This window comes from Cetorhinus maximus, chromosome 14 (assembly GCF_964194155.1).
Source record: "Cetorhinus maximus chromosome 14, sCetMax3.hap1.1, whole genome shotgun sequence".
Classification (NCBI taxonomy): domain Eukaryota; kingdom Metazoa; phylum Chordata; class Chondrichthyes; order Lamniformes; family Cetorhinidae; genus Cetorhinus; species Cetorhinus maximus.
This window is the reverse complement of record NC_135892.1, coordinates 49,186,471-49,208,957: the sequence shown is the minus strand read 5'-3', so window position 1 is coordinate 49,208,957 and position 22,487 is coordinate 49,186,471. Positions and strand designations below refer to the sequence as shown.

At 43.0% G+C, this 22,487-nt stretch overlaps 1 long non-coding RNA gene across 1 annotated transcript; it reads right to left on the bottom strand.

Annotated features, from left to right (window-relative positions):
- Positions 1 to 11,295: 11,295 nt before the first annotated feature.
- Positions 11,296 to 22,481, bottom strand: LOC144689637 (uncharacterized). Its single transcript, XR_013578675.1, has 4 exons — positions 22,234 to 22,481; positions 19,862 to 19,941; positions 15,030 to 15,098; positions 11,296 to 11,697 (listed from the first exon to the last, which is right to left on the bottom strand). It is a non-coding gene; the product is annotated as an uncharacterized LOC144689637 (long non-coding RNA).
- Between the last annotated feature and the right edge of the window lie 6 nt (positions 22,482 to 22,487).

Here is a 22,487-nt window from a genome sequence, read left to right as displayed (position 1 = left end):
ACCTGGGTCTCTGGTTAAAAGTACGGGCTTGACTTGCTCAGTAGGTTTCTTCCTTTTTTCTAGCTTGATCATGGTCTTCCACTGTGACATTTAGTAGCAATGGGTGGGGAAGGAAAGGAAGTTGGGTACTTAACCTGTGGCCCATCAAAAACTTGCATGGGGCAAACCCATTGTGCAATGGTGTGGAGCAATAAGTAACCAGAACAGGCTCAAAACCATCATTCTTCTTCAGTAGGTCTTTTGTAGTGAGTACTCCTTGCTCAGCTTCTCCGTTAGACTGAGGGTGCTTCAGCTAACTTGTGATGTGCACAAATCCATACAATGCTGCGAAGGATTGGAAACATTTGTTGGTGAATTGTGGCCCATTATCAGAGATGACGATGTCTGGAATGCATGTGTAGAGAACATTTTCTTCAAGGAGGTAATAATGGCTTCAGAGGTGAGGCCATGTAGCTTTTGCAACTCTATCCAGTGGAAATAATAGCATACTACTATAAGAAACATTTTCTCTTCATAGTCAAATCAATCCATGCCAGAGGATTCCCAAGGCCTTGATGGGAAGGAGGAGGGCAGAAGTGGCTCTTTCTGGTCCTGTCTGTGAATGGCACATTGTTATGACACAGCAGTTGGTTTATTTAATAAATAACAAGGGTGTTATTTAAAATCCCAGAGGGAAACTTTAAACAACTGTCATAACCTATATTTTCAACTGGTATGTTTGAGATGCAACTCTAAATTCAGGAATAAGACCAACAGTTCTGGAGAGGTTTTTATATCAAACTAAATGAGACATTTATTAATTTACAACAAATTAAACATATACACATGGCTACAAATTACTACTATGATAATTTTTAACAAATGCCCAAATTAATCTCTACTAAGGAAACAATAACCCATAGACTTTAAGCAGACACCAGACAAAGCATTTTCACCTTACAAATTCAAAATGAGGTTCCTTTCAATTTGGTTCCTTTGCAGACAGTTGTAGGCTTACAGCTGCTTTGATGTTACATGTCTCTGCCCTGCACACACAAATTCCTCTCAGTTTATACCCAGTTTGCTCTTTGAATACAAATTCTCATTGTATCACCAGGCCCTTTGAACTCCACCTCTTCTAACAATAAAACCCCTTTCATAGTACCAATTGTATTAGTAATATAAACATTGCTTGGTGTCTCCTATCTAGGTGCAAGATTTCATTCCCCTTCTTGAATGCTCTAATCAACAAAATGCAAATGTACTCTTTACTCTCTGTTTACATTGCAAAACTACTATACATCAAAGCACTCAGACTAGCTGGCTTTAATCCAATTAAGACACACACAGACTAAACTTCTATTTAAAAAAAAATTCTAATAATATATATATTAATAGCTTCATGACACACAGGTGACACAGCTAGAAACCATGTCTTCAATGGAGTGTGAAATACCTGGCCACCATACGAATTCCTGCGCCCTGGCTTGACACTTGGTAATACCAAAATGTCCTGGGCGAATTTCTGGAGGACTTGCAAGCGGAGATTGTTGTACCACCAATCTTTCATCGTATAGCAGGAGGTCATCTATGATGTTAATATGGTGACATTGTTCAAAACATTGCATCAAAACGGGGTTTCTTGGAATGCACTGTGGCCATCCAACCAGGCAGTATGTGTAAATCTGGATGCACTCTTCATCTTGCCTTTGAGCCGAACAAAATTCGTACAACTTCTGGCCTGTTGCCAGCAAGTATTGGGTAGTTAAGGCTGTGAAGGCTTCAACTTCTTCAATGAAGGATTTATCTTTCTGTACTGGATAATTAGCAGGTATCCTTTGCAGAGTGTCAGCCGTAGTCTGATAGTTACTGTGTAGGTACTCTGTAGTAGCATCATATCACATGAATCTAAGTCCAAATTGCTGAATCCTAGGTGACATCTTCGTGATATCTTTTGTGTTCAACAAGGTTACTGGTGGCTTATGGTTGATCTCAATCTTAAACGGCATGCCCAGGACATAATCAGAGAGTTTCTCATACGCCCAAATTCCTGCAAGGGTTTCCTTTTCTATGACAGCATAGCACTGTTCAGTCTCAATGAATGACCTGGATGCATATTAGACAGGTCTTCTTTTGCCTTCACTTTGGACCTGGAAGAGCACTGCTCCCAGTCCTGTTGCAGACACATCAGCTGCTACAATTATGGGAAGTTCAGGGTCATAGTGGGTTAGGACCTTGGAGGTTGTTACCATTGCTTTAATTTGTTCAAATGACTGCTCCTGATGCTCAGTCCAGCACCATGCCTAGTCCTGTTATAAAAGGTGCCTGAAGGGTTTATTTATCTGGGCTAAATGAGGTAGGAATTTACCTAGTTGGTTGACCATGGTCATAAACATTTGTAGCTCTGTTATATTCTTAGGTGGCAGGAATTCCTTTATTGCCTTTGTTTTCAGTGGGTCTGCAGTAATCCCAGCTGCTTGTGTAATACACCCTAGGAACTTTATCGCGGGCCGAGAAAATTCACATTTGTCATTGAGTGTTAAACCAGCCTCTTGCAGTGTTAGTAAGACTTCTCTGAGCCATTTGTTGTGTTCCTCTTCATTGAGCTGTGGATCAAATTGTCGTCCATGTGCCACATGATGCTTTCCATACCCTAGAGTATATTGGATATTGCCCTTTGGAATAATTCTGGGGCAGATATGATACCAAATGGCAGACGGTTAAAACAATACCATCCAATGGGCGTAATGAAAGTTGGTAGGAGTTTTGACTCCTTATCCAATGGCAACTGCCAGAATCTGCTATTGGCATTAAGTTTGGTGAAGATTGTAATTTTTCCTAGTTTGACCAAGTTCTCATCTAGCGATGCCATTGGATGTATTTCTCTTTCCACCGCTTGTTGAGGTGTGTCAGATCAACACAGATTCAATTGGAGTCATACTAGAGCACCACCTGGTTGGTTTTGTGAATGCTGGAATGACCCCTTGTTGAAGCATTGCCTATATCTCACTCCTGACTCTTTTCAGAAGTGGGTGTAGGACCTTCCTTGGCGTGAATGGACAAATAGGTTCACATCTGTCTTGAGTGTAATGTGATACATGGTCTTCAGTTTACCTAAACCTTTGAAGAGTGGGAATTCATGATCTTGTGTTTGTGCGTTGACTTCCCCACTTTTATGAGCAGGTTCAGAGCTATGCAGGCTTTTCTGCTCAACAAAGAGTGTTCTTGATTCTGGATAACGTATAATGTTTCAGAAATTTCTGTGTCTTTGTATTTTAGTGTTGTATAAATTGTCCTTTAACATTTAGCTTGATTCCTCTTGGACCTTGGAGTTGAATAGAGGATGGTTCCAGAGTTGATTTTAAACCATTAAACTCTGTCAGATAAAATTGAGACACCAGCTCCTGTGTCCAGCTTGAATTCAATCAGATGCCCATTCACTTCAATGTCAGCATTCCAATATTGGCTTTTATTTTCCTTTATTTCTCCTAGGAAGGTGATTTCCCATTTTGTCAAGGTCTTGGATTTCTTGAATAGATGTTATTTTAACAGATTTCTCCTGTCTGGTAAACACTGATTTCCCGGGATGGCAGACCTTTGAAATGGCCTAACTTTCCACACCCATGGCACTGTACAGTTCAGGCGGGACATTCTTCCCATCTGTGGACCTTCTTTCTGTCACAGTGGGGACATTGGAAAATGGTGGTTGGTGCCTTTTCAGGGTTGCTGCCTTGCTATACTTTGGGTTTTACAACCCACAAATTGAAAGACTTCATTGGACTGTTCTTGGGGGATTTCCGTCACATCTCTACAGGCCTAAACTTCTGCGGAGTGGCAATTAGAGTTGGATTGCTACCCGCTCCTACTTCCATACCTTGAAAGTTTTTTGATCCTGTCTTGCCTGACCTTCCAACTCAGGCCAGGCAAGAACTGTGCAGGGCAGTGTGCTCCTGAGGCTTTCAGTCGAGCGCTGCAGAATCAGAACAAAGGAGAGCGCGCTCCTTTTTTTAATGACATTGGCTGCTGTAAATCAGGTGAAGATAAAGGTCCAGCACTTTCAAGCCAGGGAGAAGGTAGGGTTGTCAGGTAACTGATTAGAATTTGGGGTGGGGGTTCGGCCAGTTGTTGGGGGTGGGGGTGGGTTGGGGGTGTCGGAAAGTCAGGGGTGGTGTTGGTCAGTTGGAGGGTGGGTTGGGTGTCAGCCAGTAGGGAGGTGGGGGGAGGTTGTCGGTCAGTTGGGGGGCTGGGGGGGTGGGGTGGGGGGTGGAGTGGTGGCCTGTTGTAGGGTGGGGGCAGTGTCAGTCAGTCGGGGGAGTGGGGTGGGAGCGGCATTGGCCAGCTGGTGGTGTGGGGGAGCACAGCGTCAGCAGGGCCGGGTCGGGTAGTTGTCGGGGGCAGGCGGGCAGGTTCAGGTCAGGTTGGGCCGAGCCTGGGGGTGTTGTCGGGGGTTGGGGGAGTCCCCTGGGGATTTGGGATGGTGGTGGGGGTGGGGGTGGGTGCTGTTGTTGTCCCTTGGGAATTTGGTCTGGGTCTGTACAATTGTTATTCAGAAGCTAGAAGTGGCCTTACTACTTATAACTTTTTCTGGGTAACTATTGGTGTAACACAGTTGGAACCATCCGAAGTTTGAGATTTAAATCACAATTTTCGGATGATTCTCAGTGCAGGGCAATTTCCTAAAGGAAATTTTAACTCCCTGGGCAATTGCCATGCAATCTTTACCTGGGAACTTCCGGAGAGCTTCCCCAGCGCATCTTTCCCCAGATACAACACCCCGGAGCTCGGGAGTTACAGCTCTACATATCTGCCCGATTCTTTATCTCCATATTGTTATATACACATCCTCCTCACAGCAGGAGCGAGAGCATGACAAAATGATGGCACAGGATATACTTCTCCAGAGGGTGAGCTTGTGCCCTAGCTCTGTTATAGAGGGTGCAGGTGAGAACCTCCAGGGCCCAAGTTTAAATTAAGACTGGCAGATTGCAATTAATCAGCACACCATGTCAGGCAATGTGGAAGAACTCACTTCCAACTTGTGTGAGTTCATTGCACATAGCATCAAGACAATGCCGTTATCAATGGAGTGTGTGGTTATTTCTATGAATGCTGTGATGGAACCCTCAGTAACAGATGGAAGCTCAGACAGCGGCCATTCAAGTTCAGGGTTCCATCATCTACACAGGCTTATAGAGTTTGAAAGAAAGCATCGATAGGTTCTTTGGTTCTGTCACAGCTCTTCACCCATCTGCTCTCCCACAGATCAGTACAAGTGCTGAAACAATGGTTCACATGATTTGAAGTGGGAGAGGCTCTTGTTGCCCTCTTTCAAAATTACAGCTCAACATGTTCCCCCACCAACTCCTCCACAAGGCCCAACCTGGGGCCAGAAAGTCAGCTAGACCAGATAGCCTTGGCAGTAGCCAAGTTGCTGCAGTCTGGAAAAAGCCCTCTCAGGTCTGAAATTCTTGGCAAAAACAGAAATACCTGGAAAAACTCAGCAGGTCTGGCAGCATCAGCGGAGAATAACAAAGTTGACGTTTCGAGTCGTCATGACCCTTCAACAGAACTAAGTAAAAATAGGAGAGAAATGGAAAGCAATGAAGGTGAACAAGGCAAGAGAGAGATTCTAAAATCCTGACGGAGAGTAGAACAAAACTTCTTCAAGGTAGGCATTTCTTGAAGAGAAGTGGCAGTCAATTAAACACAGAGATAAAAACAAAAAACTGCGGATGCTGGAAATCCAAAACAAAAAGAGAAATACCTGGAAAAACTCAGCAGGTCTGGCAGCATCAGCGGAGAAGAACAAAGTTGACGTTTCGAGTCCTCATGACCCTTCAACAGAACTAGTAAAAACCCTATTTTTACTTAGTTCTGTTGAAGGGTCATGAGGACTCGAAATGTCAACTTTATTCTTCTCCGCCGATGCTGCCAGACCTGCTGAGTTTTTCTAGGTATTTCTGTTTTTGTTTTGGATTTCCAGCATCCGCAGTTTTTTGTTTTTATCTCTGAGATTCTTGGGGTTGCTGACAATGGATATCTCAAGTGCCCTCATCAGACATTCCGCCATATTTAACCTCCTATGTTGAACCAACTAAGGTAGCATTTCAAAGGAACATCGGAATAGGTAGGACAGCACTAACACCAAGCACAGGAGACTTGCAGCTGGGTGATTATTAGCCTATGGAAATGTTATTGGTTATTATAAATTACAGGCTTTACAGACTTCTTCATGTACAGTTTGCTTGGTGAATATTTGTTGAACAGGCACTCTGATTTGACTGAAAGTCCTATGTTGGTTTTTGGGTTTAGCGCAATCCTATTCATGATTGAAGGACTAGTTCTGATGTTGGAAGGGATTGTAGATGCAGAGGAATCTGAATATTAATGAAAGCTTTCCTCAATGAACTTCAGTCAAAGGTCTCATGCAGATGGCAGGATTGAGAGGACTTTCTCTTCCTTATCATACGCTGCTTCACCCTGGACTATATGATCCCCTTATGTGGAACATTCCTTGTTCCAGTCCTACTCAGGCCCCCTCCCACAACTCTTTCTCCAGTACATCGATGATTGCTTCGGTGCCGCTTCATGCTCTCATCTGGACCTGGAAAAAATTATTAATTTTGTTTCCAATTTCCACCCCTCCATCATTTTCACATGGTCCATCACTGACACTTCCCTTCCCTTCCTTGACCTTTCTGGTGATAGACTATCCACCAATATTCATTACAAGCCCACCGACTCCCACAGCTACCTCGACTACAGCTCCTCACACCCTGCTTCCTGTAAGGACTCCATCCCATTCTCTCCGTCGAATCCGTTCTGATGATGCCACTTTCCAAAACAGTTCTTCTGACATGTCTTCCTTCTTCCTTAACCAACGTTTTCCACCCACGGTGGTTGACAGGGCCCTCAACCATGTCCAGCCCATCTCCCACGCATCCACCTTCACACCTTCCTCTCCCTCCCAGAACCATGATAGGGTCCCCCTTGTCCTCACTTATCACCCCACCAGCCTCCGCATTCAAAGGATCATCCTCCGCCATTTCCGCCAACTCCAGCACAATGCCACCACCAAACACATCTTCCCTTCACACCCCCTGTCGGCATTCCGTAGGGACTGTTCCCTCGGGGACACCCTGGTCCACTCCTCCATCACCCCCTACACCTCAGCCCCCTCCCAAGGCACCTTCTCATGCAACCGCAGAAGGTGCAATACCTGCCCCATTACTTCCCCTCTCTTCACCGCCCAAGGCAGCACTTCACTCGCACTTCCCTCAATTTAGTCTACTGCATTCGCTGCTCCCAATGTGGACTCCTCTACATTGGAGAGACCAAACGCAGACTGGGTAACTGCTTTGTGGAACACCTTCAGTCTGTCCACAAGCATGACCCAGACTTCCTGTCGCTTGCCATTTCAACACACCACCCTGCTCTCATGCCCACATATCAGTCCTTGGCCTGCTGCAATGTTCCAGTGAAGCTCAACTCAAACTGGAGGAACAGCATCTCATCTTCCGATTAGGCACTTTACAGCTTCCGGACTTAACATTGAGTTCAACAACTTCAGATCATGAACCCTCTCTTCCATCCTCACCCCCTGATTGATCCCCTTTTTCCTAATAATTATTATATATTTTTTATTTATATATTTTTCTTTTCCCACCTATTTCTATTATTATTTTTAAAATTTATTTCCATCCATTGTTTTATCTCCACCTTTTAGCCTATTTCGATCCCCTCCCTCCACCCACCTCACTCCACTCCCACTAGGGCCATCTGTCACTTGCTCATCCTGCTTTCTACCCTTAATGTCACCATTAGCACATCCCTTAACTAATATCACCACTGTCAACACCCCTTTGTCCTTTTGTCTATGACATCTTTGGCAATCTCTCCTTTGCCTCCACCTATCACTGGCCCTCTATCCAGCTCCACCTGTCCCACCCCTTTAAACAGCTTATATATCACCACATTTCTATTTTTTAGTTCTGATGAAGAGTCACACGGGCTCGAAACGTTAACTCTGTCTTCCACTCCACAGATGATGTCAGACCTGCTGAGTTTTTCCAGCAATTTTTGTTTTTGCTTCAGATTTCCAGCATCTACAGTATTTTGCTTTTATTTTTGATCCCCTTCCTCCATGGTTTCATTGCATGTGGCTCAGTGGGTTGGCCCCTTTGCTTGGAAAGCTGTGGAACATGCAGAATGTGAGGAACAGGACAAGTGGACTAAATGGCCTCCTTCAGTGCCATAATGACTCTGACAGGGACACTGGCGATTTTCTGGGTCTGCTCTGCAGGATGCCTCCAAACCTATCTCAATAATAGAGCTTTGCATGAGGATGCCAATGGTTTGCTCTATCAGGGCTTTGGAGCATTGGTTTTGATTGTATCTCATCTCTGCATCTGTACATGGATTCCTAACAGGTATCATAAACACATATGCAAGAGATAGCATTTCCTCACAGGTAGCAAGCCTCTGACTTTATGCATTGCGTGAAAGAGGGTGAATTGAGAACTGGTGAAGGATGAAGGCATCATGGCAGTTGCCAGCATATATGCTACAGAGCTGCATGATGCACTACTTGTTGTCACACGACCAGTTGTTCATTCAGCAAGTGGAAGCCCTTCTTGTTCATATGTACTGCAGGGCCTTCTGTTAGAGCACACATAGCATTTTGTGCGTAGTCAATGATCTCTGCACCTGGGGGAGGCCTGCAATCCTGGCGAAACTTAAGGCTCTATCTTTCTGCTTTGTGGCCCTTATAGGAAAGGAGATATAATCATCGGGTCTGGCAAACAGCAACAACTGATATTTATATAACGTTTTTAACATAAAAATACCAAGGCAATTCATGGCAGCATTATCAAATAAAATTTGACACCAAACCACATATTAGGACAGGTGACCAAAAGTTGGATCAAAGAGGTAGGTATTAAGCAAAGTCCTAAAGGAGGAGGGAAAAGTGAAGAGGCAGAGATGTTTAGGGGGGAATTCCAAAGCGTAACACAACTGAAGGCATGGCTGTCAATGGTGGATCAAGTTCTTGGGACATAAGGGAACAGAGATGAGGGCCATACCAGGGAGAACAATCAAGTCAAGAGAGAATTGGGGTCAAGGGCATCAAAGGGGAGGTGATTCACCTAAGATGGTAATGATGCATCCATCACTTGCTTGAGGCAGGCATGGATAGCTGTATGTTATCTGCTACAGCCAGGAGTTACTTCAAGGCACACAAATTTAGGGTCACAGTGACTTTCAGAGCCATGGGCAAGGATTATTGTGGGCTGCAGAAGGTGATGTATCTCGGAGACATGTCTTTGGTGAAGCAGAGCTATCTCAGACATTGCTCCTCACTAAACTACAGGTATGAAGTTCTAGGCCTATGCACTCTAATGGGATAAGCTTCCTTCCTTCTGTCTGCTCTAGCTGCAGGATCTTGCCTTCCCCTCCTCCAGCTAATTTGGCACCTCAGTCACCAAAACCATAAAGCTGAAGTCTGCCAGAAGCTACTAGTTGAATGTAGACTCAGCCAGATAACTTGTGGGAAAGGTTGAGGTCAGCTACAGCAGCTGAAAAAGCAACAATTGCACAGTAACACTCATATTGAACAAATTGAGTTTACCAAGATCAGCTGAGGGTTTCTTTAATAATGTTGGAATTGTCCCACCCATGAGTTATGGGTCTAATTGTAGAACTGATGAATATCATGAAGTTGCTGAAAATTACATTTAGGTTTTTATTCTCATACGCCGAATAGGTGCCTGCTGATTTCAGGCAGGCATGGAAGACACTTAAACAGAGGCCTGATTCAAAGTATGCAGGTGACTTCTGGCATAGAATAAATGGATGAGACGTTGGCTGGGATTTTTTGGCCCCACCCACGGTCAGAATTTTCCAGTGCAGCCGAAAGTCAATGGAATTTTGGATGGCTCTCTAAATTTTCCGTTCCCACCTGCCACAGGTTCCACTATGGGCAGGGCTGGAAAATTCCATCCCATGACTTGATTTTCAGAGTCCCAGTGCTGTTAAGACCATCGTTAAATGAGCAAACACCATTTAAAATTTCCTCCATAACTTCCAATTTAACCACAGCAGGTTCCCAAAATCAGCAAATTGACCAGTTGACCTGCTTTTGGTGATATAATTCTGAGAAAAATGTTGGTCAGGACATGAGTATAACTCTGCTCTTCTTTGAATAGTTGCATGGGATTTTTAAAGTCTACTTGAAAAAGCAACTCAGGCCTCACTTTAATAAATGACCCAATATCTGGGCCTTCCAGCAATAAAGGACTCCCTTATTTACATTTAGAAAACAGAGTGGGCATAAACAGGACTTTTTCAAGTTGGCAGGCAGTGAATAGTGGAGTGCTGCAAGGATCAGTGCTGGGGCCTCAGATATTTAAAATCTATGTTAATGACTTCGATGGAGAGCCAGAGGGTAATGTTCCTAATGCTGATGATACCAAACTAGATGGAAGCTGTGGGGAGGACAGAGAGGCTGCAAAGTTTAGACAGGTTAGTTGAGTGGGCAACGAGATGGCAATGGAATATAATATACAGAAGTGTGAAGTTATTCACTTTGTCCATAAGAATAAAAAAGCAGAATTTTTTTTAAAGGTGAGGAACTTGTAAGAGTTGATGTGTAAAGAGACTTGGGTGTGCTGTACAAGGAATGCAGAAAGTTAGCATTCAGGTGCAGGAGGGAATTAGGAAGGCAAATGGCGTGCTGGCCTTTATTGCATGGGTACTGAAAAACAGGAATAAAGAAGTCCTGCTACAGCTGTACAGGGTTTTGATGAAACCGCCGGAGTACTGTGTGCAGTTTTGATCTCCACATTTAAGAAAGGATATACTTGCACTAGAGGTGGTACAGCGGAGATTCAGTAAATTGGCCCCTAGGATGAGGGGGTTGTCTTAGGATGAAAGCCTGAGTAAAGTGGGATTATATTCTCCGGAATTTAGAAGAATGAAAGGTGATCTCATTGAAACCTACAGAACTCTGAAGCGGCTCGATAAGTTGGACACTAAGAGATTGTTTCCACTGGTCGGGGATTCTAAAACACAGGGGCATAGTCTCAGGATAAGGGGCCAATTATTTAGGACTGTCATGGACACGAGGGCGAGGCGGATTGCCTTATTACTGTTCCCCTCTTCTGCCCGTGACAGCGATAGTTTTAATTTCGAATCTAATTTGTTTCCCTCAGTATCCTTTCCCTTGTTGAAATGGGCTGTGGTGTGTTTCCCAAACCTCAGTTTCTGAGGTCCAATGTAAAAAATAACCCCACAGCAAATTCTTTAAGGTGAAACAAAACTAGGATTTATTAACACATTCAAACCTGAGGGATGGATCAGGACACACATTCACACTCAAGAATAAAAGGAAAAGAAGTTACAAATTGCGAGTTACTTAAAAAACAACCAGAAAGGTATTGGCATTAGTTCACATGAATAGAGTCAGTGTCCAATGAAGGTTTGTTCAGGTGGCTTTGTCTGGCAGAATTCCTGGTCTTTGTCCTAGGAACTCGGCTGAGGTAGTTGAAGATGCAGCAAAGTATTCTTATACTCTGGGAATTAGTTTACTCTGTAGGTGAAATACAGGATTCTTTCTGGAGATCCAACTTTGAGAGAGATGGTGGTCAGAAGCAGGCTTCTAGCCTGGAGTCCGGTTTTCTCTTCTGAGGTTAAACCTCAACTGAAGGCAGGATCCAAAAGCTGTATTATTAAAGCAATTCAAACACCTCAAGCCTCAGTCATGTGACAGGGTGGTTTCAGTTCAAGCCATTCAGCTAACTATGTACTTTAAGGACCCTCGTTAAAACCCATTGTATTTTGAGCAGATAACTTGTGAAACCATTAGCACGTTGGGGATGAGGAGTCACAAATAGCTCTGTCTTTGTCCAGAGCTGGCTGTTTCGGATGTCTACGATGAGAGAGGGTAAGTAAATTGGCCTTTTATTCTCAAGAGTTTAGAAGAATGAGAGGTGATCTCATCGTAACCTACAAAATCCTGAAGGGGCTTGATACAGTGGATGCTGAGAGATTGTTTCTGCTGATCAGGGAATCTAAAACATGGGGGCATGGTCTCAGGATAAGGGGACAATCATTTAGGACTGAGATGAGGAGAAGTTTCTTCACTCAAAGAGTTGTGAATCTTTGGAATTCTCTACTCCAGAGGATTGTGGATGCTCCACAATTGAATACATTTAAGGTTTGGATGGACAGATCTTTGGTCTCTCAGGGAATGTGGGGAGCAGAGCAGGCTCGAAGCTCCATGTGGTCTAGCCCTGTTCCTATTTCTTTTATTCTAATGTACAGTGTTCTGTGGTTACCTTTTGTATTGGCTTGTGAGTTGAGATCAAATCTGCATCTTCAAGACATAACCTTTTACAGTATTTGTCTACAAATGTTAATACTGTGTCCTCTATATCCAAATGCACTATTTTTTATTCTTTCATGTGGGCATCACTGACAAGGCCAGCATTTGTTACCCATCCCTAGTTGCCTTTGTTAGGCCATTTCAAAGGCCAGAGTGCAGAGTCAATCACATTGCTGTGGGTCTGGAGTCACATGTAAGCCAGACGTTTGTGAATCAGATAGGTTTTTACAACAATTGATCATAGTTTCATGGTCACCAATACTAATACTAGCTTTCAATTCCAAATTTTATTAATTGAATTTAAATTCCATCAGCTGCCGTGGTGGGATTTGAACCCGCACCCCCAAGCATTGGCCCGGGCTTCTGGACTATTAGTCCAGTGACATTACCACTACACCACCATTTTGTCATTAGAAATTTATTATCTTGTGTAGAATTTTAAACAATGGTGGGGTGGGGGGGGGTAATTTTATGGAGCCCACAAGAATGGGAAATGTGGCATGTAGGATGACTTAATTGGGCAGGTGTGAAATTTTTATTTCCTACGGCAGGTTGAGATGCAGAGATAAAGTCAACAGCTTGATTGCAATGTGTCAAAAATTACTGTGGCAGTTTCGTACTTGTAATATATTTGCATGCCATGAATACTCATTAACAGGAAACAGTTTTCAATAAAGTCCTATTTTCAAGATGAAGTCAGTGGCGCATGAGAATCTCATGGCACCCATTTCACGATCATTTGAAGGTAGCATGCACCAATCGGCTTTGTGCAGTTGTGTGTAATGTCAGCAGTTTTCCTTGTTTAACTCAACAGCACAAGGGCGGGGAGCAGGAGAATGGATGCTTGCATGGAGGCTTGGGATTGGCAAGGGTGAATCAGTGGTGAGGGGGGTTGTGGAGTGAGGTCAGGGACATGAAGGAGAAATGCAGAAAGGGCCTAGTGTCCTGGATGTGGTGGGGACACTCAGTCAAGGTAAGAAAATGAGGGGTCTAAAGGTTGGTATCAGTACTGTCCATGTGTGGATCCACCTTGGGGTGCTGGTTGGCAGAGTTCTTACAGGGCTTTGAGTTCACCTACAACATTTCAATTATCCCCCACTGAGATTGCTCTCAGACAATGTCCTTTCCATGGCATAGAAGGGAGGGCCAACTGAGCCTGCAAGTCCAGCCATGCCCCACAGAGTGGTGAGTACAACACTAGACACTAGCATGAACATCCAATAAAAAGAGTGAATGGAAAAACACAACATAATTTCTTCAACAGTAAAGGAAATGTCCCTAACACCCATTTTAACTATCAATGCGTGCCAACCATGAGGCATGCCAGTACATTTACCTCTTCTGACTAAGCTAGCCTCAACAAATAATGATTATGCACACATGAACAAAGTGAAACCAATGTAATGTGAAATATTTACAAGTGAAATTTTGAAAAACACCCATGCCATCTTTGTGCTCAAGCCTTATGTTAATGGTAATGTAATTGGGCAGGAAAGTTGTGGCTATCATGCAGAGCCTCCTTGTTTCACCAGGAGGTTTTTTAATAGGCCACCTGTAGATGGAGCATGGTCAGCTGATGGCAGGTTTCACCAATGAAAAACTTCCCCAGCCGCTAAATCGAATGTGCTTTGCATACATACCGCTGGCACTTGGAATTTTAATTATAATCACGTGCAAAGGGGCAAAAAGAGAGAAAGCAGAAGTATCACACAGTTCCGATTATGACGTCAGGAATGATACGCTGTTGACAAAATCCCAGCCAATGTCCCTGGGATTAAGAGTCTGACTATCATGCAACTGAACTAGCTGGGTTCTATATTGGGAAAATCAATTATATCAAAGCTGACCCATGGAGGACATCAATTTTACAGTCCAAAATTCACTCTGTTTTCTGTTCTTTAGCCAACTCCCTAACCAACAACGGGTTGAGTTTTTATGGTATCTTCCATGTAGAAAAACATCCCAAAGATATAACAACATAGAAATGGATGCTGAGACAAGAAATGAGAAATTAGATAGTGGTGGGGGTCAAGGAGGTGAATTGTAGGAGAGCCTTACAGGAGAAAGGAAAGATGGAAAAGCTTAGGGAGGGAATTCCAGATTATGGGACTCTCACTGTTGAAGGTTAAACTGCCAATGGTTGAATGAAGGATTAGGAAATGTACAAGGGAACTGAGACAAATGAATGGATAGTTTGAGCAGGAAATTGTAAGGCTGGCACATTCTGTTTAACATTGCATGTATTAATTTGTTCATTAGACTCTCATGTAACCTCTCATTAAATGCCCCTTGAAAATCAATATAAGCATCAACTGCAATTCCTTTATCAATACGCTTCATTATTTCCCCCAAAGATTTGTCGGACACGGCTTAGGTTTTACAAGTCCATGTTGGCAGTCCTTAATTAGCCTTCATCTTTCTCGAAGAGTATTAATTTTATCCTTTGTCATGGTATTTAGAAGCAGACACAAGACCAATTGTTTTAAAGTTACCTGGCTTATTCTGTAACGGAGGTGTTTGATTAGCAACCCTTAAATTTTCTGGCACAACTCCCAATTTTATGGGTGTTTGAAAGATTGTTTCCTCTCTGACCTCCCTCATTATTTTAGGAAGCATTCCATCATGGTCAAGTGCGTTAACAGTTTTGAGTTTCACCAATTTTCCTCACCAGTTGTTAGCTCAACTAATTGTTCCACCTCATCCTCTCTCACCCTTTAATTCTCACTATCACACGCTTCTGTGAAAAGAAAAGCAAACTCAATAACGCCACCGGCTTCATCGGCCCTACCCTTTCTTCAACTAATATTTTATTTTGTTTTAATAAAACCTTTTTTTATTTTCTTTTATATTACTGGCCATACTTCCTCAGACATCTATTATTCTAACCATTTTTGCAACCTCCTCTATATTTTCTATATTCAGCTTATATTTCCCCATTTCATTTTATATTCCCCATTATTGGCCCTGGATTTGTCATGCGTCTCTTTTTGAGTTTCATTTTATTTTGTTCATTCATCCAGTGAACTTCAGCTTTTGCCTCAGCATCTTTACTTCTTTTGAGAATATGTTTAGTCTATACCTTTATTGTCTCCTATTTGAACAAATTGTTTATGCACTGATTTATTTGCCAATTTTTCTTTATAGTTAATCTGGGCTAGTTTCCTTTTTAACTTACTGGAATTTACTTTTTTCAAGTCAATTACTTTTACCTTTGATTGTTTCCACCCCTGTTCAATTTCATATCAGATCTAATATGCCCTGTTTGTTGTTTCCTAGTTGTTTCCTTACCCTTACAATTCTTTTCCCACTTCATTTCTTAGAACGAGATCCTACACTGCAGATTTTCTTTTTAAACTAAAACATACTAATCTAGATAACAGTTTTTATTACAACTCCTTTTCCTTCTTTGCAACTTACATTACTCTTAAATCTGTATGTCTCTGGCTAGCTCAAATATTGATGTTAGCTCAGTGGCAGCATTCTTGCCTTTGAGTCAGAAAGTCATGAGTTCAAACAGCACTACAAAACTCATGGTGCTGTAACTTCTAAACTCCTGAGTGTCAGATTGGGGCTAGGGGTGTACCCCAAAGATGAACTGAGGAATCCCCGTTGGAAGTTCCCATGTAAGGGTTTGCACGGCGATTGCCTAGAAGCGAAGAACCATTGGAAAAAGCGATTTAAATTGCAAACTTCAGACAGTTCCCACTGGGTTACACCAATAGTTACCCAGAAAGAGGTAAAGAATTAAAACCTCTTCTAACTTCTGGGTAACTACTATAAAGATGCAGACTGACCCCCCACCCCCCACACCAACGGGACTTTCCCTACACCTACGACCTCCCCAGGGGACTCCCCCCAACCCCCGACTAACCACCCCCACAGTATTCCCCACACCCCAGAACCTCCATGGGATTCCCACCCCCCACAGGCCTGCCCCCCCCCCCCCCCCCCGCCCCACCAACCTGTCCCGATACCACTCCACTGCAGGTCTGATCCCCCACAAAACCAAACCCAACCCCTACACTCGGCCCGACCAACCCCCCAGTGACCCAACATGACCCGACCCCCTCCACTGCAGGCCCTACCTGGCCCGCCACCGACCTGACCCAAGCCCCCCATGCAGGACCGGCCCAACCTGACACTCCTCACGCAGGCCAGACCAACTCCCAATGTCCCCCCCTGCCCGAGGCTCAACCCACACACTCCACAAGGTCAGACTTCCCACCTTTAAATTTCATGGGACCTTTAAACCTACCTGGTTTATGGCAGCTAGTGCCGTAAAAAAGGGGTGCGTCCTCCTTCAATTTGACGGAGCTGGAATTCGACACTTGGCTTCGGGGACGAGCTGCACTGCCTGGATCTTGCCTGGCCTGAGTCAGAAGGTTGGGTGAGACAGGCTCGGAAAAAAATCCACGTAGGTAATTGGGCACGGAGTGGCAACCTGATGCTGATTACCACTCCTAGGAAGTTACAGCCCATTATCTATGTGAACATTTATGTACGGTACTGAGGAAAATGTCATCTTTTGGATAAGATATTTAACTGAGGCCCTGTCTTGCTTTGGCGGATGTAAAAGATCCCATAGCACTATTTGAAAAGTAGAAGTATTCTCCCAATGTTCTGGTGAACATTTATCCCTCAGCTAACGTCACCAAAGCAGGTTATGTTGCCATTTATATGTTTTTATCCACATTACAACAATGACCACACTTCTATGCCAAATTAATGCCAGCTCATGACCCCACCCATCCCCATGGCCCCTTATAGTCCCAATGCCAACTCAGGCCAACCCATGACCTGCCAAGCATCACCTTTTGCCCTTATACCCTTCATGCCAACCTAGTTCCAACTCATGATGCCCACCATCCCATAGCCCCTTAGAGCTCCTATGCCAGCTCAGGCCAACCCTTGCCCCCCACACCACCCTTTGCCCTTACACCATGCCAATTCACCCAGGGTCCACCAGGAGCAGGCCTCATGAGCAGAGCTATGCTGAGGTGAAATAAAATAAAGTTCTAAATATCTATTACAGACTTCACTAAATGAAAACACTCTCATTCATGAAAGCCCAATCAATACATTTAAATCCCGTCAAGTACTTAATCTCTTATAAAAGACAAACATTTGCATACATAACCCCACATCAAAGGCAGCTAATCCTTTAATAACTTCTTTAAGCTGTCAATCAAACTGTGAACTTGCAGCCCTCAAAGTAAGATAATGATAGATTATGGAAAGCAGTCAAGCATTAATAATGCTATAAGGACAGCACAGTTTGTCAACAAACAGCTATTGTAATTGCTGTAACGCATTTTTTCAACTCTCAGACATAAGCAGGCAGTTTTTCTTCAATTTGTAAAGGGCTGTTCATTTAAATAACTTGACAGTTCTACAGACTTTATCCGCCCATCATGGGAACTTCCAACTTTCTAAAGATTCGTAACTCCCACACGTTAGTATAAGGCCCTTGTGCAGTGAAAATGGAGTCTGTTTGAAATCAGCATTGAGTTCAAATGGCCCTGCTGAGGTTGAGTTTCCCTTATGTGGGAGTTACTTCTGGCCCCCGTTCACCCACACCCACCTAACAAAAAGGTTTCTTCCAGATATGGAGGCGGGACTTCTGGATATGTGGTTTGTCCACCGTTTTAGGTATGCCGCAAATCCAGGCCGTACTGTTTAAATTTACTGTAGATACGCAACAAATTAAATAAATGCACAATGTGCACTTTTAGATTTAGTTGCTACTGTACTCTAATTTTTCCAGATCTCCAATTCTTTTAAATTGAGTTAACACTGCAATGAGGCACTAGAATCACTTATAGTAATCACAATCACACCAATGGCAAGTAAAAATAAACGGTATTGCAAAATATATTTTAAAAATTAAACAAATTATAACACAAGGGATGTAGTTAAACATTTACTGGATCAATCAATACCCAACAAGTTACCTCTCCCCCATCACTAATGCACAAGCGAAGAAACATTCAAACTGCAATTTATATTCACCTCTGCCATGGATGTACAAATAATTATCATTATCAGTGACTAATTCCTAATTGAAAATTCCTTTTCATGTATTTCACAGACACTTCTGGGTGGAAAACTGACACTATACATTCAATCTTAACTATGTGGAATGAACGTGGAAGTTCAGCGGACTCCTGATTTACTGGATCAGTTGCACTTCCTGCACTAGGTATTCCCTTCATACTGGTATATCTCAAAACTCTATGCTTGTAGCCAATGACGATATATCAAATGAGGAAAAACATTTTCCCAATTTGCTCTCAATTATTAGGAGTTATCTTAACTTTGGGCAATAGTGGAAAATGAAGGTGTCTTATAGCTCACTTAGGGAGTCCAAGTTGCTGTGACAACATGCATTCTTACTTGCATGTTGTATTCCAGAGGTATGGATAGTGATCGTAGAAACTCCAACAATCTTTCTATCAAATGGCCAACTAATAATTTCTCCGCTCTTACCACCTGCCATTGGTATGTGTTGGAAGGACTTGCATGTAGATACTCAACCTGTTTGGCTGTGTTATAAACGCACCTTCTTTGACCATCAAGTCCTGGGGTGAGACTTAAACCTGGAACTTCTTGGCTTGGAGGTAGAGACCCTACCAACTGCACCACAAGACCTCCCAGTGTAAAATGAGCCATTTCCAATTGGCTGCTCAATGTCTGATGTTCCCTTCTACTGACTTTAGTGGAAAGGAAAATCGGACTTGAGGCATGATAGATGAACAAAACAATATCAATCCTTTTACACCATAGCCAAAAGTTAATATTACCCTAATTAGGTTTACCACAGAGGCCCAGATCTTCCAAAGCAACAGAGGTGAATGTTGAGATGTAAATATTTACCCAGGACGTTTAAATTTCTGATGGGTAGAATTACCTTACCCGGCCCCTCCAAGAACGACTCTGACATTGACTTAAGAGTCGGAGACTTGGTTTTGATGCTCAATACTTACCCAAATATTTACCCCACCCTTCTCCTGCTGTTAATCTCAGGTGTAGTAATTTACAGAAGGAGCTGTATAGGAAAGACCTAAAAAACATCCCCCCTCCAGACCCCTGACAATGCTCACTTCCCCCCCGCCCCGACAATGCTCACCCCTCTGCACCCTGATAATGCTCAGTACCCTCACACCCCGACAATGTTCAACACCCCCCTGCACTTCTGACAATGTCACCACCCTTTACCTACCCTCCTGAGAAAGGCTCAATTCCTGTCCTGACAGTGCTCACACTCCCCTCCACCCTACACCCCCAACAATGATCTCCCCCACCGTGCGCCCCGACAATGTTCACCCTCCCAACTCCCTCTTGGTAATGTTCACCCCATCTGCCTCTCTGACAGTGTTAACACCCGTCCTGACAATGCTCACCCACCCCATACCCCTATTCCCCCAAACAAACTCAAAACAATTAAATATCTTAAACATAGAAATAGTTTTTAAAAAAAACTTAAGAACCTTAAAAACTTACAATAACACTGTGTGGGGGAATGGGTTAAAGTCCTCTCAGCATCTAGTCGATAAGACTTCATTCAGGGTAATCATTTTAACCTTGGGAAATTGTATAAAATGGGTCATATCAAATTAGCCACACATGATACGCTGCACCTGATTATCATTTCCACTAAAGTCAATGAAGGGAAAACCCATGTTTGACATATAAGAGGAAAACAATTGGATATCACTTAATCCACTTTACATCATTAATCAAAGATAACAGCATTTTAATTTGTGTACATTCTGAAACTTGTAGAACCTGTACATAATATATATGTGAGCAATAATCATCTGTTCAAGGTTAGGAATACAGCAGCTATAGTCAGCACTCCTGCACCACTTGCCCTTTTCAACATAGAAAAGGAGCCTGTTGCTCCAAGACACAAGGAAATTTGATTGCTAACCCTTTATTTACTAAGATGTTAAATGTACAACTCTCTAGAATGTATAACATATTGATTTGCGTTCTTATTAAAGGCAATGGAAAGGCAAATTGGGAGAGATCAAATGGGCTGCTGGTGAGTTATCCATTTTACACTCGTGCAAAGTCAAAATGCTCACCTAGGACTTGAGTACAAAATCTAGTCTAAAATGCCAATACAGTAGAGAAAGTGCTGCATTGTCAGAGGTGACATCTTACAAGTGAAACATTGAGGTAATTTTAACCTGGTCTGTTGGGCAGAAAAAACCATGGGATTAAGGTGGATAACCAGTTTTACACCCTGTGCAACATTTGATGGAGAGTAAAATTGCCAAACGAGCCTGGTATCCAAACAGAGAGGTTGGATTAAAATCAGTTCCATTGCCTCTGTTTTGTCTCTCCTCCCTTTCTTCAAAGTCCTCACTTATCCATCTCAACAACACAAGGGGATTCACTGCACATAACGAAACACCATTATTCCACATTAGTGAGTCATCTTACTTGGCATACACAAATACCTTTTTAACAATTCTTCTGGCAGATCTGAATTTCTGGGCTTCTCTAAAGTTTTATCAGCTCTCTTGAAGTTATGGAGCATGCAGCAGACAATGACTGGATCAGTGAGATAAATATTGTGGCTATAAGAGGAGGTCAGACACTGGCCAAGTAACTCATCCCCTGATTTCTCAAAGCCTGTCCACCATCTACAAGGCACAAGTCAGGAGTGTGATGGAATACTCCCCACTTGCCTAGATGAGTGCAGCTCCAACAACACACAAGAAACTTGACACCATCCAGGACAAAGCAATGCACTAGATCGGCACTGTGGCTGCACCTACACCACATGCACTGCAATGGCTCAAGAACAAGGCTCATGAACATTACCTTCCCAAAAGTAATTCTCTATCTCCATGTACTATCCTCATTGTCCAATGGTTCAAAATCATGGCTTATGCTATGGTATCACTAAGGGTCAAGACAAGAAGGCAGGCCCCAAGAACAACCTCAACTGGTATAGGGATTGAACCTGTGCTGTTGCCATTATTTTGCACCACACTCTAGTTATTTGAGCTAACAAACACCCTTCATCAAGGATAATTAGGGATGGGTGATAAATGCTGGCCTTGCTAGCAACACTCACATTCCATAAACCAATAAAAATGGTAGTCTGGATACCTGCTCAGGTATGTTATGCAAAGCTCCTCCGGAACTGTCCAGGTAGCAAACACTTTGCTTGTTTGCTGATTGTTTGCTTGACGATATTGTTTGTGGCATCATGGTTCTCATAGTAGGCCAATAGAGTAATCATGGCATAGAAAGAGGTCCTTCAGCCCATCGAGTCTCTGCTGGCTCTCCGTAGAGCAATCTAGATCCCCACACCCAAAAATCGGGCACACCAATTTCTAGCCCTTTGTCTTTTAATTATTAGTGGTGGGGTGATTGGGATGTCTGCAGTTGACACCTGCCCCTTATCCACTGTTAGGAATCCCAAGGCCTCCCTCTCATTTACTGTTAAATTTGAGCTGCGGTGCTGAAAATGATGCTGCCAGACCTGCTGAGTTTTTCCAGGTAATTCTGTTTTTGTTTTGGATTTCCAGCATCCGCAGTAGTTTTTTGTTTTTATCTCTGCGATTTTTGAAGATTGATTGGACCACCCACCCTCTGCCTTTTGCAGAAGCCTCACCAATGGCTCGATTTGTGTTTGTTAAATTTTTAACTGTTGGATTGGATTTGTGTTGCTCAATCTCGATATTTTTAAGCCCTTGCACCACCCACCCACCCGACAATTCTCTCACCCATTTAAAATTAAACAAATACGAACCAACCCTTTGAGGTTTCCTGTTTACGACATTAACCTAGGACATCAAATTGATGTCAGAAATAACATTTCTAATCAGAAAGTGTCAGATAGTTTGCAAACTCACTTAAGTAAACAGGTCGGTGTTTATTTTTTGAATGAGGTGCGCTGATTTGACTTGTTAAGAAGTGTCAATATCCCAGAGAACGAAACTTGCCAAGTTTGATTCAAGTATCTGGAGTTTCTTTAAAAAAAATCAAAACATGATATTTTTAATACACGGGTATTTATACTCCCTAAAGAGTGCGATTTCCCTTCAGGTGTGTGGTACAACACGCACTGAAGCAAAGTTTTGTGTGATAAGAACAAAAAGCGCTGGGA